The following is a 17,757-nucleotide window of genomic DNA, read 5'->3' as shown; positions in this document are numbered from 1 at the left end:
TAAGAACCTTCAGTACAACCACATGTGGTGGCTCATACTTGTAATACCAGCACTTTGGAAGGCCTGGGCTGGCAGAAAACCTGAAGTTGGTAGTTCAGGACCAGCCTGACCAACATGGAGAAACCCTGTCTCTACTAAAAATACAAAATTAGCTGGGCACAGTGGCAGGTGCCTGTAATCTCAGCTACTTGGGAGGCTGAGACAGGAGTATCACTAGAATTCAGAAGGCAGATGTTGTGGTGAGCTAGGATTATGCCATTGCACTCCAGCCTGGCCAACAAGAGCAAAACTCCACCTCAAAAAAAAAAAAGAGAGAGAGAGAGAAAAGAAACTCCAGTGCAATGTATAAAAATGGCAAGAGTTCACATCTCTGCTTTAGTTTAAATCTCGTGAGGAAAGCACTCAGATGTTTACTAGCAAGTATGGTGTTAAGTTTAAAATTTTTTGTAATATAGTTATCAGATTGAGGAAGTTCTCTTTAATTCTTATTTTACTAATAGACTTTAAAAATCACAAAGGGATATACAATTCAATTTGTTAAATATAATATTTTTGTTTATTGAGTCAGTCATATGGTGATTTTCCTTTATATTACTAATATGGTGAAATACATTTATTTTTTTAATTTTTAATTTTTTTTGAGACAGGGTTTTACTCTGTTACCCAGACTGCAGTGCAGTGACACAATCATTGCTCTGCAAACTCTAATGTCTGGGCTTAAGTGATCCTCCTGCCTCAGCCTCCAGAGTAGCCTGGACTACAAGCATGCACCATCACACCAAGCTATTTTTTTAATTTTTATTTTCAGTAGAGACGGGGTTTCACTATTTTGCCTAGGCGGTCTTGAACTCCTGAGCTCAAGCAATCTTCCAGCCTCAGCCTACCAAAGTTCTGGGATTACAGACATGAGCCACCATGCTCAGCTCTTAATTTTTAATTTTTGTGGGTACATAGTAGGTTTATATACTTATGAGGCACCTGAGATGTTTTGTTATAGGCATACAATGTGTAATAATCATATCAGGCTAAACAGGGTATCCACTACCTTAAGTATTTTTAATTTCTTTGTGTTAGAAACATTTCACTTGTACTCTTCATTCTTCTGAAATGTACAATTTATTCTTGACTATAGTCATCACCCTATTGTGCTATTAAAGACTGGGCATTATTAATTCTATTTAACTGTATTCTTGTACCCATTAACCATCCTCTCACCACCCCCACTATCCTCCTTAGCCTCTGGTAACCATTCTTCCACTGTCTGTCTCCATGAGTTCAATTGTTTTAATTTTTAGCTCCCACAAATAAGTGAGTACATGTGAAGTTTGTCTTTCTGTGCCTTGCTTATTTTATTTAACGTGATGTTAGGTTCCATCCACGTTGTTGGAAATGACAGGATCTCATTCTTTTTGATGGCTGAATAGTACTCTATTATGTATATGTACCACGTTTTTTTTGTCCATTCATTTGTTGATGGACACTTAGGTTGCTTCCAAATCTTGTCCATTGTGAATAGAGCTGTAAATAAGCATGGGAGGGTAGATATCTCTTCAATGTACTAATGTCTTTTTTTTGGATATATACCTAGTAGTGGGATTGCTGGATCATACAGGAGCTCCATTCTTAGTTTTTTGAGGTAACTCCATACTGTCCTCCATACTAATTCACATTCCCACCAACAGTGTAAGAAGGTTCTCTTTTTTCTACATTCTTACCAGCATTTGTTATTGCCTGTCTTTTGGGTAAAAACCACTTTAACTTGGGTGACATAATATATCACTGTAGGTTTGATTGGAATTTCTCTGATGGTCAGTGATATTGAGCATCTATTTATATACCTGTTTGCCATTTGTATGTCTTCTTTTGAGAAAGGTCTCTTCTGATGACTTGCCAGTTTTTAAATAGGATTATTCTTTTTCCTTTTGAGCTATTTGAGCTTCTTACATATTCTGGTTATTAATCCCTTATCAGGTGGATAGTTTGCAAATGTTTTCTCCCATTCCGTGCATTGTTTCCTCACTTTGTTGATTGCTTTCTTTGCTGTGCAGGAGCTTTTTAATTTGATATGATCCCATCTGTCCATTTTTGCTTTGGTTTCCTGTGCTTGTGGGACATTATCCAAGAAATATTTGCCCAGGTCAATGTCCTGGAGAGTTTCCCCAATGTTTTCTTTGACTAGGTTCATAGTTTCATGACTTAGATTTATGTCTTTAACCCATTTTTGTTCGATATTTGTATATGGTGAGAGATAGGAGTCTGTTTTCATTCTTCTTCTTTTTGTTGTTGTTGGGTTTCTTTTTTTCTTGAACCCATGCAGCACTGAAGAAATGTTTTCATTCTTCTACATATGGGTATCTAATTTTCCCAGCACCATTTATTGAAGAGGCTCTTCTTTCCCCACTGTATGCTCTTGGCAACTTTGTCAAAAATGAGTTCACTGTACGTCTGAATTTATTTTGGGGCTCTGCATTCTATTCCATTGGTCTATGTGTCTGTTTTCATGCCAGTACCATCCTTTTTTTATTACTGTAGTTCTGAATTATAATTTGAAGTCAAGTAGTGTGATTCCTTCCATGTATTCAGAATACTCAGCATTGCTTTAAGTATTCTGGGTCTTTTGTGGGTACATGTAAATTTTAGAATTTTTTTTTCTGTTTCTGTGGAGAAGGTCATTGGTATTTTGATACAGATTGAGCTGAATATGTAGGTTGCTTTTGGCGATACGAACATTTTAACGATTGTTTCAATCCATGAACATAAAATATCTTTTCATTTTTTGTGTCCTCTTCAATTTCTTGTATCAGTATTTTATAGTTTATCATTTATTGATTTTTGAATGCTGAACTAACCTTGCATTCCTAGAAAATGCCACTTGTTTTAATCTATGATCTTTTTTATATACAAATGAATTGTATATGGTAATATTTTTGTTAAGATTAAAAAAAAAAAAAAACTCCATGCAGTATGATTTCTTCTAACTGAAATTCTAGAAAAAGTAAAACTATAGCAACTGAAAACAGATGAGAGGTTGCCAGGACTGAGGGGTGAAAGTTATAAATTGCATAACATTACAGAGAAAAGGTTTAGGAATGTCAGAAATGTCCTATGTGGCGATCATGATGGTGATTACAATACTATACACATTTGTTAAAATTCATCAAATTGCACACATAAAGTTGGTGAATTTTATTATATATACTATATTCCTCAATAAAACCAGATAATTAATATATATAGATTTTCAGTAGGAAAAAAGCAAGTTGCAGAATGTATGTGTTTTGTTTCTTTGGGGTTTTTTTGGTATTTTTGACATGGAGTTTCACTCTTGTCACCCAAGCTGGAGTGCAACAGCACTATCCTGGCTCACTGCAGCCTTCTCCTCCTAGTTTCAAGCATTTCTCCCGGCTCAGCCTCCCAAGTAGCTGTGATTACAGGTGCCCACCATCACACCTGGTTAATTTTTCTTTTTTTTTTTTTTTGTATTTTTAGTAGAGACGGGATATCACCATATTGGCCATGCTGGTCTTGAACTCCTGACCCCTCCTGCCTTGGCCTCCCAAAGGGCTAGGATTATAGGTGTGAGCCACCGTACCCAGCCATGTATCTGTTTTTTTAAATTTAATAGTTCTATATTTGTGTATATAAAAGTTTACTTAACATCTAGAATCATAAAAATTATAAAAATAGAAAAAAGAGGAGGGGAATGGCATGTAGGGAATAGTCAAATGGAATATTATCTTTCATTTCAATATTTCGGTTAAGAAAAATTTATTTACACTCACTAGTTGTACAATTAAAATTAAATTTAATTATGATAGTAAAGAAAAATTTTGCAGCTCTGCACATGACAGAAATTAATGTATATTTTTCTCTTTTTGTGATGTCTTTGCCAGGTTTTGTTTGTTTGTTTGTTTTTTCTTTTGAGATGGAATCTCACTCTGTTACCCAAGCTGGAATGCATGGAGCAATCTCAGCTCACTGCAACCACTGCCTCCTGGGTTCAAGGGATTCCCTTGCCTCAGCGTCCCATGTAGCTGGGTTTACAAGCACGTGCCACCACACTATGCTAATTTTGTGTATTTAGTAGAGACAGGGTTTCACCATGTTGGTCAGGCTGCTCTCAAATTCCTGACCTCAGATGATCCACCCACCTCAACTTTAAAAAGTGCTGGTTTACAGGCATGAGCCACCATGTCCGGCCTGTCAGGTGTTTATACTGATATTATATCTGGATTCATAAAATACATTGGAAAAAATCCCCCCTCTTCTGTTTTCTAGCAAGTTTGTGTACATTTTTCCTTAACTGCCTATTTGTAAAATCCAATAGTGAAACCAGCAGGGACTGAAGATTTCTTCGTGGAAAGCTTTTTGACTACAATTTCTTCAAGAGATATATGACTATTTAGATTTCCTATTTCCGATTGTGTCATTTTTATAATTTGTTTTTTTCCAATAAAATTTATTTGTTGTGAAGTTTGTTGGCAAAAAAGTTATTTCAAATTCATTGGCAAAATGTGTTTATAACTGTGTTTATAGTATTCTATTATAATTTTGATAACTGTGTGGTCCTTAGTGATAGTCTCTCATTTCTGCTATGAGCAATTTGTGTTTTGGGTGTTTTTGTTAGTCTAGTTGGGTGTTTGTCAATCTTATCAATGCTTTCAAAGCAGCAAATTTTTGCTTATTTAATTTTCACTAAAACCTGTTTTTTTCCTATTTCTTTGCTTTCTGCTTTCTGCTTTTTTTTTTTTTTTTTTTTTTTTTTTTTTCAGATAGAGTCTTGCTCTGTCACCCAAGCTGGATTACAGTGGCACAATTTCAGCTCACTGCAACCTCTGCCTCCCTAGTTCAAGGAACTCTCTTGCCTCAGCCTCCCAGGAAGCTAGGAGTGCAGGCACCCACCACCATGTCTGGCTAATTTGTGTATATTTAGTAAAGACAAAGTTTCACTATCTTGGCCAGGCTGGTCTCAAACTGCTGACCTCAGGTGACCCACCTACCTCAACCTCCCAAAGTGCTGGGATTACAGGCATAAGCCAATGTGCTGGGCCATTCTTTCTGCTTTTATCATAATTTTATAATATTTGTTTTTCTCCTGGGATTTTTGCCTTTTTTACTCATTGTGCATGCACATTTTCCTTTTTGTCTCTGCACGTTTACTAGATAATTAACATATATAGATTTTCAGTAGGAAAAAAGCAAGTTGCAGAATGTATGTGTTTTGTTTCTTTGGGTTTTTTTGGTATTTTTGACATGGAGTTTCACTCGTCACCCAAGTTGGAGTGCAACAGCATTATCCTGGCTCACTGCAACCTCCTCCTCCTAGTTTCAAGCATTTCTCCCGGCTCAGCCTCCCAAGTAGCTGTGATTACAGGTGCCCACGATCACACCTGGTTAATTTTTTTTTTTTTTTTTTTGTATTTTAGTAGAGATGAGATATCACCATATTGGCCATGCTGGTCTTGAACTCCTGACCCCTCCTGCCTTGGCCTCCCAAAGGGCTAGGATTACAGGTGTGAGCCACCATACCCAGCCATGTATCTGTTTTTTAAATTTAATAGGTCTATATTTTTTTTAAATCTCTGTTAGTAGATTGGGCTCAGTGGCTCACACCTGTAACCCCAGCCCTTTAGAGGCTAAGGCAGGAAGATCGTTTGAGCTCAGGACCTGAGCAACATGGTATAACCCAGTCTCTACCAAAAATACAAAAATTAGCCAGGTGAGGTGGATAATATGATGAGTTCCTTGGGACATAGCCTCATCATATGTTGAGAAGCTTCTGGATTAACATGTGTGAGATTTTCACAATATATTAACACGCTGGAGCAGAATGAAATAATGTTAAAGTTTTTGCTTTTTTCTTAAGGAATAACTAATTTATTATGCTACAGTAATACATTAGTTGATTTTTTTTTGTTTTTTTTTTTTTTTTTTGAGATGGAGTCTTGCTCTGTCACCATGCTGGAGTGCAGTGGCACAATCTCAGTTCACTGCAACCTCCACCTCACAGGTTCAAGAAATTCTCATGTCTCAGCCTCTTGAGTAGCTGGGATCACAGGCATGCACCAACCATGCCCAGCTAATTTTTGTTTTCTTCAGTAGAGATGGAATTTCACCACATTGGCTAGGACGGTCTCAATCTCTTGACCTTGTGATCAGCCCACCACAGCCTCCCAAAGTGTTGGGATTACAGGCGGGAGCCACTGTGCCCAGGCACATTAGAGTTTCTTGTAATATTTCCTTAATCTTCTATTTCTTTCATTTTTATTTTTTTAATTAATTTTTGAGACTGAGTTTCATGCTGTCACCCAGGCTGGCATGCAGTGGAACTTTCTGGGCTCATTGCAACCTCTGCCTCCTGGGTTCAAGCAAGTTTCATGTCTCAGCCTCCCAAGTAGCTGAGACTATAAGGGTGCACCACCACACCTGGCTAATTTTTGCATTTTTAGTAGAGACAGGGTTTCGCTAAGTTGGCCAGGCCTGTCTCGAACTCTTGATCCCAAGCTATCCACCCACCTCTGTCTTCCAAAGTGCTGAGGTTACAGGCATAAGCCACTGTGCCTGGCTGTTTATTCTTTTAAGATGAAGAAATAGAGCCTCTTTAAGTGTGCTGAGAGATAGTTGCACTTCATTTATAAAAACAATAGCCAAATCTATGTTTTTTGACACAGACTTCTCTTTTCCAGCTTTAGGTCACAAACACACCACCAGGGGAGGGGATCCACCTGAGAAGCAGGTTGCTACAGGAGGGGTGCCTCCCAAGGCGGCACTTCCTTTTCTTTCTAATCTGGGTTGTCTAGGAGGGTTCAGATCTTTTGGAGGCATCAAGATCTCCGGCACTGGAGCGGGGGGCCTCTCCTCTGGGTAAGGAGGGGATGTTATTGGAAGGGGGTCCTCTAGTGCTGAGTAAGCCAAGATCTAAGGACCCTGCATCCTCCGGCGGGTGGAGCAAGATTTTTCCCTAACTGCTTGTCCCTTTGCTACTAACACGGCTGCTGCTTGGCACCTCAACCACTGTAGGGGATTTAAAACTAACTGTAACCAAGAGTCTATGTGCAGAAATTGGCCAGGGTGTCCTGGCTTGCCTGCAACCTTGTGCCACACTTTGGAGACAAGGGACCTGTCCAGGCTCCCTTCTGTGGGCCAATCTGCTTCTAATGCTGGCCAGGCCAATTCACACAGAGTTCTAGGTTTCTTTGGCATCATGGTGGTGCCATCATCTCCACTAAATCCCTTCTTGAAATTCTTCAGCGTAGTTCCCAATGGACTGGATTTGTTCTGTGTCTTACCCATCTCCCTTTGTTAAGAGTAAGAACGGCACTCCCTAAAAGGTCATGGGGCTGCTCACTGACTTTGCCCAATGTTACAACTCAGGACACTGCCCTTCATCCTTAGTCTCCCCCTCGTTACAGTGCGATACTTTTTCTGTGCACTTTCACACACTTATACTTTCCTCCCTCCAACCAAATCAGAAACAGAAACAAGTGTAAAGCACCAAGACTGGTTTACAGATTAACAGAATTAAAACCAAAGGGCTGAGATTGGCACACACACACAAGAACAAGGTGCCTACATTGGCACACACACACAAGAACAAAATTAAAACCAAGGTGCCCACATTGGCACACCGTGGTTGATCAGGCCACACGGCCACACTGCCACCCAGTGGAGTGGGCAAGGAAAGCTTCCCAGAATTAATCCTACCGAGTTTCTGACATCCAGACTCCAAGTGCATCAAGTTCCTTCTTGGTGTTCAGTCTTTGTACTGGATCCTCTCAGGCCTGCCTGGTCGTGCTGTGGGGGAAGGATCAACTGGGGCCAATGCCTACCTGGGAGTGCTCTCAGAATCCAGGTGCCCAAGCAGGCTGGAGTCCCCCACAGAGATGCCCCACAAGGGCAAGGCAAAGCTGCCTGGGAGGCTGTCAGCGGTGAGAAATAAACCTCACGAACACTGAACTGAGGAAGGAAGTGTTTTTTATTCAGCCAGGAGCTCCAGGAGGGCTACAGCCTCATTTACCAAGCTCCCAAGAAGCAGCTTCTCTCTCCTTTTATAGGCTTACAACACTAAAGGGGAAACTGAGGCAAAACTATGTCATTGTCCATTTGCTGGATGTCCAACCTTACAATCTTTTGGCTTCATTGATTTGCTAATTTATATGCAGCGTAAATGGGGACCAACAGGGGAGGGGGCTTACAGAGACAAGACAAAGACAGTAAATTATTAGTTGGCAGAAGTGTTTCCAGGAGGGAGCCTGGGCTGTGCAGACGTTGGGGTGTGACCCAGTGCCAGGCTCCAGCTGGTAGGAATAACATTCATTTGCAACTCTTTCAAGGTTTACAGATAGCAGAGACACTGGGAACTGAAAAGGGCATCATCTTCCCTGCTCTTTGGTATTTATTGTTCTGTTTTTCACCCTCCTTCCCATCTGGAGGGGAGAGGAGGGAAGAGGTGGAGAATGGAAAACAGAAGGAGGTGAGGGGGTCTTCCTTCTTATTTAGGTGTGGGGGGCGAGTCGGAGTGGGGTGCTCATAGGAGTGGGGTGATAGAATGGGGTGCAGGTAGGATCAGGGTGCTGGTGGGTGGGGTGTGGGTAGCATGGGGTGCTGGCAGGGCAGGGCGTGGGTGGGATCAGGGTTCGCGTAGGGGCTGGCGCTGGAGTGTTGGGGCCTGGGTAGGAGCCGGGTGTGAGTACGGTCGGGGTTCAGGTAGGAGTAGGATGATTGCTGGGCCAGGCATGTGTAGGATGGGGTGGTACCAGGGCTGGACGCAGGTAGCAGAGGGTGAAGGTAGCAGCATGGTGACAGCTGGGCCAGGTCCAGGAAGGAGCAAAGCATGGGTAGGAGCAGGGTGCTGGGGGCGCAGGGCATGGGGAGAAGCAAGGTCCGGGTGAAGCAGGATGCTGATGGGGTGGGGTGTTGGTGGGGAGAAACGTGGGTAGGAGCGGGGTGCTGGAGGGGTGTGGGAGGGTAGGGCAAGGTGCAGTAGGCACAGGGTGATTGTGGGGCGGGGCATGAGTAGGATGTGGCTGGCAGGGCGGGCTGTGGGTAGAGCAGAGTGTGAGTAGGAGCAGGGTGCTGGCGGGGCAGAGTGCGGTTAGGACCAGGGTGGCGAGGTGGAGGGTGATGGCAGGGCAGAGCTCTTGGTAAGAGCAGGGTACCAGTAGGAGTAGGGTGCAGGGTGCGGGCAGGATCAGAACCTGGTTCTGGAAAGGCCATCAGTAGCCCAGGTCCCAGCACCTCCACAGGCACAGCTACTCTCTTCACTTTGTGCTCCAGCTTGCAGTTCCTGCATTTGCCCCTTTTAGCTGCAGAGAGGGCAGGGAAGCAGAGGGGGAATGCAAGGTCGGGAACGGCTGTGGGTGTGACTAAGGAAACTCGGAGAACAGCCTGCCTCCCCAGGTTCCCCCCCTCCCACCCCCGCTACTTTTCAGTGGCCCAGGCGCAGAGGAGCGGGGCCTCAGCAGAAAGGGTGGGGGCAAGGCAGAAGCAGAAGAAGGGAAAGAGCTTGGCAGGGAAGGGAGCCAAGAGAGCCTTTCTCAACATCCAGGTTAATGGATAGGCTGGGCGTCCTGCAGGGCTAGCCAGGAAGAAATGTAACCATGTGCGGAAGAACAGGAGTTGGGGAGTGGTGAGGAAGAGGAGTTGGTTACCAGGCAGCAGGTGGTCCCTTAGGCAGTCGTGGAGGCTGAGGAGCTGAGGGGCTGGCCTCTCATTGTCAAGCCCTGGGCTGGTCAGTTTCAGGGAAATCAGATGAAACAAATGTAACTTTCTTTAGGACTAGCAGTATCAATTTCTCTAATTATTCAAGGAAGCTGTACATATTGGGTCTATCGGAGAATTGGTCCCCTTTCAGCCTCATAGGAGGAGCTATAAGGGTGAGCGCCCTTCTCCCCCCCACACACAGGGGGCACTCAGGATGTGCGACTGGCAGTAGGGGAGAGCAGGCAGCAGAAGAGGGCAAGCAGCAGAGAGGAACTGGAGTCCCAAAGAATCCAATTTCCCCCAAAGAAATTATGGCCATGAACATACTTACCTCTCACAAGGAGAAACCAGTAGGCCTGCGCTGGGAGGCTTGTGGGCTGAGGTTGGATGTGTGTTATAGGCCTCTGTGGGGAAAGTCCTCTGTTCTCTCCCCATCCCCCAGCTGCCTCTTGAAGTCTGGCCTGCACCTAGGCACAGAGGGATGGAGGAAGGGAAGCCCATGGGGCATTGGGATGGGACAGCCCAGGAACCTGAGCCTGGGGTACCCCTGGGGCAGTTGCTCCTGTTCCTTCTGTGTCCTAAAGGGTCTCAGGGCTTGAATCTGTGATCTGTACATCTTTCTTCTAATTTGAAGCCAAAGTGAAGTCACCCTCACAGGCAGGAGAGAGAGCTGCCAAGACAGGGGCTGGCTCAGACTTAGCCAACTGCTATGTACACAGCCAGCCTGCTGAGGGGGAGGTGATGGAGGGAGTCAGGGAGCGGGGGGTGGCCCACACAGGAACACTAACCTGGACCACAGGACCGGGTGCTGCCTGTCACCCACCGTCGCCAGGATTGACAAACCTGGAGTTAGCCACTGGGAGCCCCCCAGTGTGCAGACAGGTCCCATCTCTGGGGTTTGCAGCTACTCAGGCTGCACACTCAGGCCTATTCCCAGAGAAGGAACCTGATAAGGAGAGAGAGGCTGGGAGCAGGGGGTGCATGGAACTTTTGGTGGCAAGCAAGCTCCTGTGACTGTCTTCCAGAAGAATAAAGAGGTAAGTGGGAAAAAAAAGAAAAAAAGAAACTTTAGGCTTATCTACAAGGGATTTGTCAGCATGAAAGTATAAGGGTGTAAGTTAGAAAAGAGTAATTCAGTGAGAAGTCCGGAGATTGGGCAATTCAGAGAGAATGATTAGTTTGGAAAGTCTGAGTTAGAAGGAGAAGACAAAAGGCAGAATGTCTGCTATTTGTAAGAAACTGGTAACATAATGCTCTGTGCTGGAAAGATTATCTTGGAAATTCTGTTAATAAGCAATAATTAGAGAGTCTTAAATTATTAGCAGGGCCCTGACTCTGAATGACCTACACCGCCCTGAAGAAATGTACACATTATGGAGCAATGTTTAGAGAAAAGAAAAATATTAAGGTCAATGTAAACCCCTATATCCACAAACAGATCATTATCTGAGATCATCTCTAGATCAAAATGTGAAAAATGCACTATGTTCAAATTAGTATGCAAAATAAGGCATCAGCGTGGGAAAAAAAAAAAAGAGGTAAGTGGTTGGATCTGAATGCTCCCTCCCCACACTTCCCTGGGACCACTCTGGCCAGACATTGGCTGATGCCGCACAGGCTAGATGTCTGGCTTGGCTCTGTGACAGCCTCAGGGCCCATCTGAGACAGCGGTTCTGCCCAGCATCCCAACCACTTCTCCCCTGAGGGGCTTGAGTGGACACCTGACACCCTAGGGGATATAGCCTTCTCCTAGGAAAAAGGTCTGTAGAAGGCCTCACAAGGTGTTCCCCTACACACTTGTATACATGCACACATGCATACACCTGTGTTCACATATGTGGACACACATGCACATGGGTGCATATTTTTTCCCACGTGCGCTTCCAGGGACCTGACCAGAGGGCCATCCAGTAGAGGACAGAACTGAAGCCCGAGGCCTCCTGGCCTTGGAGGCTGCAGGGAGAGAGACTCAGCCCTGCTGGGCCTGGGTGTAAGCTCAAGATCCAGAACATCAGACAGCAGGAAGGAGCTCCTCACCCAGCAGAGTAAAACTGGGGCCACCCTGAGGTCCCACAAGGGGAGTTCAAGGCCACCCTGCAACTGCCCAGGAGGCCTGGCCCTGGCCTCTCTTGTCCCCAGGGAGAGAAGGGTCTGCATGGGGCTCTGCCTTCCTTTCTTGATTCCCATTAGTCATCTCTCTCTAATTTAAAATTTTTTTTGTGCTATTAATTTTTCAGCACACAATCTTAAACACATATATGAAGAAAGTGGCACTATCATAATGCCATGTGAAAATTCTACCAGCAAATATTATGTAAAAATATTATGGCTGGGTGAGGTGGCTCATGACTATAATCCCAGCACTTTGGGAGGCCTAGGTGGGCAGATCACCTGAGGTCAGGAGTTTGAGACCAGGCTGACCAACATGGTGAAACCCGGTCTCTATTAAAAATCCAAAAATTAGCCAGGCATGATGTGGGCGCCTGTGATCCCAGCTACTCAGGAGGCTGAGGCAGAAGAATTGCATGATCCTGGGAGGCAAGATTGCAGTAAGCAGAGATCGCGCCACTACATTCCAGCCTGGGTGACAGCAAGATTCCGTCTCAAAATATGTATATATTATGCTAGCTGGCCAGGTATCGTGGCTTATGCCTGCAATCCCAGCACTTTGGGAGACCAAGGTGGGCAGATCACCTGAAGTCAGGAGGTCGAGACCAGCCTGGCCAACATGGTGAAATTCCGTCTCTACGAAAAATATAAAAATTAACTGGGCTTAGTGGCACATGCCAGTCAGTAATCCTAGATACTAGGGAGGCTGAGGCAGGAGAATTGCTTGAACTCAGGAGGCAGAGGTTGCAGTGAGTCACGATTGCCCCACTGCATTCCAGCCTGGGCAACAGATACATATGTGTGTGTGTGTGTGTGTGTGTGTGTGCATTTATTTACATAAATATATATGTTTTTATATATAAATATGTAATAAATATATATTTGTTTTATAATATAAATGATATATATTATATATAATATACTTTTTTTATTACTACATGTAAAGGCATTTAATTAAGGATTAATACATGATAGAATGAGTAAATAAAGGGTGGATGGATGGATGGATGGACGGATGGATAGATGGAAAGGGCTTTACGTTGTACAGTTATATGATGCAGCATACATTACCCTGTTTAATCTACAGAAGAGCTGTAAGGTGTGGGTAGCATACATTTAACAGATGATAAAATAGTTTTAAAAAGGTTAACCTTCCCAAAGTTATTCCAGGACATTGGAACCTAAACTTCCTATTTCAGTTCTAGATTCAGCATCCAGTTCCAAAACTTCTAATCCAGTTATTTTTTTCTCTTTCCAACATGGTTGCTTGCTGGAAATAAATAAATAGGTAAAACCATTGGAATCCTAGCTCAAAGTTGTTTTCAAAGCGTGTTCATTTAGATTTGATGAGATTTTGCTGAATCTGTTTTCCACTGAAATTGTAATTCTACAATTATTCTTTTCCTCCTTAATAAACTTACAGTCTTGCAACTGCTTTGTTTATTTAACTTAACGAAATATCAGCACAGCAAAGTACATAGTTCTTTAACAACTTTCTTTCCTTTGATTCTGTACCTCTACAAAGCTTTGTCAAACTACCACTGGCTCAAATGCTAATGGTACATAAGCTACAAATGTACTCTGGGAATACATTTTCTCTTTGGAGTGAATGTCTTTCTGCCACATGTTCATTCTCTTAGATTTCTTTTTTTTGTTTTATAATATAAATGTATATATTATATATAATATACTTTTTAATATAAAATATAGGAAAGTCCTCTGATCTGTCCACAACCCAGCACTTTGGGAAGCCTAGGAGGGCAGATTACCTGAGGTCAAGAGTTGAGTCAGCCTGGCGAACATGGTGAAGCCTCGTCTCTACTAAAAATACAAAAAGTAGCTAAGCGTTGTGGAAGGCACCTGTAATCCCAGATACTCCAGAGGCTTAGGCAGGAGATTTGCTTGAACCCTGGAGGCAGAAATTGCAGTGAGCTGAGATTGTGCCACTGCACTCTATCCTGGGCAACAAAAGCAAAACTCCATCTCAAAAGAACACAAACAAAAATTCAAACATTTGCTTGATTCAACTATTTAAAGCTGTTGTCTATCAATAGACACATTTTACAAAAATTGAGACAAACTGTTGTAAATACAATAGCAATTAAGGATTTCTTATATTAGAAAATCACAAAACTTTTACCTTAAAGATAAATGAATGTTTTTTAATGTCACACATTTATTTAACTTATAATAAGTGTTTACCTTGCATTCCTTTAAATAAGAATCATCCATATTTGGTTAAGTGTTTGGATACCAATCATTCACACATGATTACGAGCAGAAAGCTTTAAAAGTGCAATGAACCACAGCCAAATTAAAATCAGTTAGAAACTAAACTAAAGTATCTCAAAACATACCTTTAGTTATTAGGCAATAATATTCCATTTCCAAAATCTAATTTAAATGCAGGTTTTAAATAAATTTAAAATGTGTCCTCTCTTCATTAGCATAATAAAGATAATTGTTATCTTTATGTTAACAATTATCTTTATTAACATAATAAAGATGATTTTATCTTTATGTTAATAATTATGTTATCTAAAACAGATAATTCTGACCTCTACTTGACATGCATAAGTTAATTAAATAACTCAATAAAAATAGAATACAGGAATTATATCAGAAATCTGAAAGCCAAAGGCCAAAAAATAATATAACTAACCTTAGACAAGTATTTCTCTGTGCTGTTATTTAAAGTTCATGAGCTTGAGATGGGATCTTTAAGTTTTCTCTTGGAATATGATTTCTTTTTTTCTTTTGAATTATTGTCGGGTGGTTGGTTTGCTATGATTTCTGTTGAGACCTAATTATTATTAAGATTTCCAGCAAAAGGTAATGATAGGACTGGCCAATAGTGTGAACAGTAAATAAAGATCTGGTCTGCTCTTTCTCCAGATCATAACTAACTTCTGCTAGCCTCTCCTGAGTTCCATGAAGAGTATAAAAGACAAATGCTTAATGTTTCATGTTTTCCAAAATGATCCCTCAATGACTTGCATGTTTTAAAAAGAAGTTGCCATCATTGTAAATGGAATTCCCATAAAGTGTTTTAACTCTGAAAATGTGTGAGAGTATGCTTATTGTATGCAATTACAGTTTTTAAATTGGTCTAAAGAAGGACATGTGTTTCTAGGGGATTTCTAACAAACAGGTAATTCAAACAAAGTGGGGAGGGGAGAGGAATGGCTATGAATAATATATGGCTTAACAGGTAACATTTGCTACCTTCTGGAATGGCCCTCCGTTGGAAGTACTTGTATTTAAAGGATAACTATGTGAGACGATGAGTATGTTAGTTTGCTTGACTATAGGAACCATCTCACTCTCTATAAATACATCACAACATCATGTAGTACTCAAATACACACAATAAAATTGTTTTAAAAAGCTAAAAATATTTGTATTTAGTAAACCAGTTTAGAGATTTTTTTTAAAACCATTCCCTCAAAGATATTTTCAAGCATTTGCTTTCACCATGCTTGTACATTTCACCTATTAGGTGAGTAAAGTTATGCATTTAGCACTGAGGAAGCATTCAGAGCAACAACTCCTATGGAGAATGGCTGAGTTGGTGATGAGAGAACTAAAACAGGTCCTAAGTCAATTCCCTCCTGTTTGTGACCAAGGCACTGGAGGTGGGACCTACCCTTTGTGTCTTACACACAGCCTCTCAGGATGACCAAGGTGTTACTTTTCACCACTTGGTGAATTATTCTTCCCTTCACCCCTGTATTAATCTTTTTCTATTTCACAAGTATGAGTTTACATAGACTGGGAAACTAATAGGATAACTTGTCTCAAGGCGCCCTCTAGTGATAATACCAAAGACCACAGTCAAGGACAGGGAACACTGAGCGCCAAGATGTGCCAAGAGTATTGGTAGTATGAGATCCTCCCAGTGTAAGTTGTAATCATGTAAAAAAAAAAAAAAAAAAAAAGTTAAAATCATTATTTGTATTTTGGGGAATTCTTATATGCAATTTTGTAACAGTAACACTGTCTAAATTATAAAGCCTCAAAAAATACTTAGCTTAAAGACTAGTAGATCAGATAAACTGCATAAGAATGTAAGGGGAAAAAAAAAACGTCCAAAACCCAAATCTAGGGGAGAGACATAAGCTGTCCTGGACTAATATGTGAAAGGTAAGTTCATTTAAGGACATAATTGTCCAACATTAGCTTTCACTTCCCACTAATCTCATGAACGTGTCTCGCTACAAGCTGTGCTTCTCTATTTTGACTTACTTGTTTTAGTTCATTTGGCAAAGATTGTCTAACTTTTAATTTTTCTAAATAAAATTGCTGATATTTGCCTAGTTCGGCTTTATGAAAATCTCCTTGAGTTTTCATTCTGGAGAGTTTGGATTCCAGATTTTAAATCCTGAGTTCCATCTGCCATCTTATTGAAGCAATATTATCCTTTCTTAATGGTTCTTAACTTTTCTTTTGATACTGCCTGTGTCTAAGACAAACTAAAAGGATACATTTTAAAAATAATTATAACCTGAATAATTATTGTATATTTGTTTCTTTTAGCTTTCAGTCAGTGATCCCAAGAGCACTTCCAAGCATGTTAAAAAAAGAAGTTGAAGATGTTTATCAACATCAACTACATAGATCATTTAACCTACATTATAAACATCTGAATCATTCTTACATTAGTACTCATGTAATCTGATCATCCAAAGATTAACAGAATTATTTTAAATTTTTAAAAAACTGAATGTAATTTAAGAAGAATTCAGGAGTATGGTATAATTTCTCAATCACAATTTTTTTTCTTTTCCTGGTTCCATGATGATCCTGAAGAAAATAAATGTTATTTTGAGACACTGAATTTTCAGGTAGTTTATTACACAGCAATAGATAACTGATAAATATATTGATACTCAATATGGGTTGCTGCCATTAAAATAATAATAATAGTAATAATAATACAAACTACTCAAATATGTAGGATGCCTTTGAACGAGCAGGTAGGTGGAAGCTGAAAAGACCTAGAGAAGAATGAGAATGAAAATCAAAAGGGCTTCCAAGAGACTGTAAGTCAAAGCCTGGTGGATCTGAAAGGGCTGACAAGAAGAGTTTCAAAGCCAGTGAAGAAAATAATAGGCCAGGCACAGTGGCTTATGACTGTAATCCCAGCATTTTGGAAAGCCGAGGCAGGTAGACGGCTTGAGGTCAGGAGTTGAAAACCAGCCTGGCCAACATGGTGAAATCCCATCTCCACTGAAAAAAATAAATAAATAAAATAAACAATTGAATTAAAAATTTTATAATATCATTTATAATTCCATAAAAAAGAAATACAGATAAATCTAATAAAATAAGGAAAGACCTACATACTAAAAGTTAACAAAATATTACTGAGAAAATTAAATACTACGTAAATGGAGAGAGAAACTTTTTCTGGAGTGAAAAATTTATTATCATCAATTTTCTCCCAAATTAATCTATAGGTCCAAGACAATCCCAATGTAGCCAGTGGGACCTTTTTTTTAATTGACAAGCTGATTTTAAAATTCAGATGGAAATGTAGAGAATCAGTGATAGCCCAAATAACACTGAAAAAAAAGAACAAAATTGGAGGGTTCAAGAATTATTATAAACCTGTAGTAATCAAAACAGCATGATACTGGTACAGGTTGAGTATCCCTATCCAAAACACTTGGGACCAAAAGTGTGTTGAATTTTGGATGTTTTCAGATTTTGAAAGTTTGCATATACATGAGGCGATATGTTGGGGATGAGACCCAAGTGTAAATACAAAATACATTTATGTTTCATGTGCACATTATACAAATGGCTTGAATACTATTAATAATTTTGTACATGAAACAAAGTTTGTGTACATGAGGTCAGGTGTGAAATTTTCCATTGTGGCATCATGTTGGAACTCAAAGAGTTTCAGATTTTGGAATTTTCTGTTGAAGATGCTGTCCCTGT

General features: G+C 40.9%; 1 long non-coding RNA gene across 1 annotated transcript; it reads right to left on the bottom strand.

Annotated features, from left to right (window-relative positions):
- Positions 1 to 1,936: 1,936 nt before the first annotated feature.
- On the bottom strand, positions 1,937 to 17,523 carry LOC116531404. The gene is made up of 3 exons (XR_004260407.1): positions 17,454 to 17,523; positions 15,807 to 15,811; positions 1,937 to 1,949 (listed from the first exon to the last, which is right to left on the bottom strand). It is a non-coding gene; the product is annotated as an uncharacterized LOC116531404 (long non-coding RNA).
- Between the last annotated feature and the right edge of the window lie 234 nt (positions 17,524 to 17,757).

Source organism: Sapajus apella, unplaced genomic scaffold (genome assembly GCF_009761245.1).
Source record: "Sapajus apella isolate SASKATOON/1434 unplaced genomic scaffold, GSC_monkey_1.0 scaffold70, whole genome shotgun sequence".
NCBI lineage: Eukaryota > Metazoa > Chordata > Mammalia > Primates > Cebidae > Sapajus > Sapajus apella.
The sequence above is the reverse complement of the archived record's forward strand: the minus strand, read 5'-3'. Positions and strand labels throughout refer to the sequence as shown.